This window comes from Primulina eburnea, chromosome 1, assembly GCF_022965805.1.
Source record: "Primulina eburnea isolate SZY01 chromosome 1, ASM2296580v1, whole genome shotgun sequence".
In the NCBI taxonomy this organism is placed as follows: Eukaryota; Viridiplantae; Streptophyta; class Magnoliopsida; order Lamiales; family Gesneriaceae; genus Primulina; species Primulina eburnea.
The window spans coordinates 11,211,139-11,213,147 of record NC_133101.1 but is presented as its reverse complement, the minus strand read 5'-3'; positions in this window follow the sequence as shown (position 1 = coordinate 11,213,147).

Here is a 2,009-nt window from a genome sequence, read left to right as displayed (position 1 = left end):
GCAATTTTCCGACATCAATCATGTAATGATAATTTCTTGAATTAATCAAAACTTGGTCTTAGTGAAATAAATTGAGAATTTTTGTTTAGTTTTTTTTTACTATATGTCACGCGATAAAAATTTAAATTTACCATAACAAAGACAGCCGAATTAGAATATCAAAGTCCAAAATATTTTGTTAAATACTTAGTTGCTAATGCAAGTGAGAGTTTACATAATATATTTTGATAGTGGCTGTATTTTTTTTTTTATTAAAAAAATTTGAGGTGCAAAATACTATTGAGTTATTTGATATATAAATAAAATTTAAGAAAATAGTATTATCTTGGAGAAACAGTGTCCAAAGATATTTCGGATTTATCATTAAATTTTATATATTTTATAATTTTTTTTTATTTCATTTTAAAATAGCTTTATTTACATGAAAAAATATTTTCTAAGGTGCTTGTAATGTTCTCATAATTAATTTTAATTTCAAAACTATTTTTGTCAACCTTTTCAAACATACACTTGTTTTTTTTTTTTTTTTTGAGTAAGTCCCCAGCCGGAGTCTCTTCAAAATTAGACTTACGAGACTCTTCAACAAGATTCTCCAACCGGCTGGTCTCCAATAACTTCTTCTATGAGAGAAATCATTGTTGGACTAAAAGGCCTATTGGGCTTGTATTTTGTGAATGGGAAATTGGACAAGCAATGCCCAATAGTTGGTAAGTGGGAAATGTCCCACATAGGAAAATAAACATAGCATTGGTGAGCTTATATTGAGTTGCACTTTATGGAGGTGTAACAATGATTGGTCAAGAGGTTCTCTCTCGCGTGCACAAGCGCATGGGGGGGCAAATTAAATTATGGAACAGTTTCAGTTGGCCTTTGGAATTCCAACTGAAAATGACCTCTGGTGTTTCGACTGGAACAGTTTCAGTTGGCCTTTGGAGTTCCAACTGAAATGGTCTTTGGTGTTTCAGCTGGCCAGTGTTTCGACTGGAACAGTTTCAGTTGGCCTTTGGAGTTCCAACTGAAATGGCCTTTGGTGTTTCAGCTGGCCAGACCTTTGGCATCCACGTTCATCCTCGCAGCACACACCGGAGGGGACGAATCTATTTTAAGGACAGTGTATTTCATAGAACAGTTTCAGTTGGCCTTTGGAATTCCAACTGAAAATGACCTTTGGTGTTTCGACTGAAACAGTTTCAGTTGGCCTTTGGAGTTCCAACTGAAATGGCCTTTGGTGTTTCAGCTGGCCAGACCTTTGGCATCCACGTTCATCCTCGCAGCACACACCGGAGGGGAAGAATCTGTTTTAAGGACACTGTATTTAATACAGGTCTCGGTTTGCTTTATTTTTGCATTGTCCTATTGTTTTGTTTATTGCAATACTAGTTCTCTTTTACGTGTACCTTTCTGTTTGTGCGTGTACATTTGTATACATTTTGATTAACAATCATCTCCTCAATAGTTTCTTCGGTCTGCACCACAACCGGGACTTCTACCAATTGCAACTTCTTCCGCATAAGCTTTACGATGGCATGGTCAGCCCGACGGTCCGGCTGAGAGAGTCAAAGTTATATTTATTCTTCATTATGATGACTCTCAATATACTTTCCCTGAGCTGCAAGTCAATAAAATCCCTTCGAGCCAAAGCTTCATATATGACTTCAATCTTGGCCTAGTGTAGAATCTTGTCTTCAAGTTTGGCCACTGGCTTGAGACTTTTTTCAAGGACGGTTGAGAAGTGGATAGTTGTGCGGTAGTCTGTCCATCCATCAAAATTGTAAGGTTCAAAATGTGATAACGTAAACCAACTGCATGCAAATATATGAAAAATGATAAATGCCTAATTAAATCATATTATTTGCATTAATTAAATGTGATAGACATATTTCAATGTTTAAAATATGATTTTCTATTAGAATGCATAAAACAGTGTCTTCAAGGGTTATTCAAAGTACGACCGAGGAACGGAAACTGAGAACCGTAAAAGAAAATATTTTTATTAAATGATTATTTTT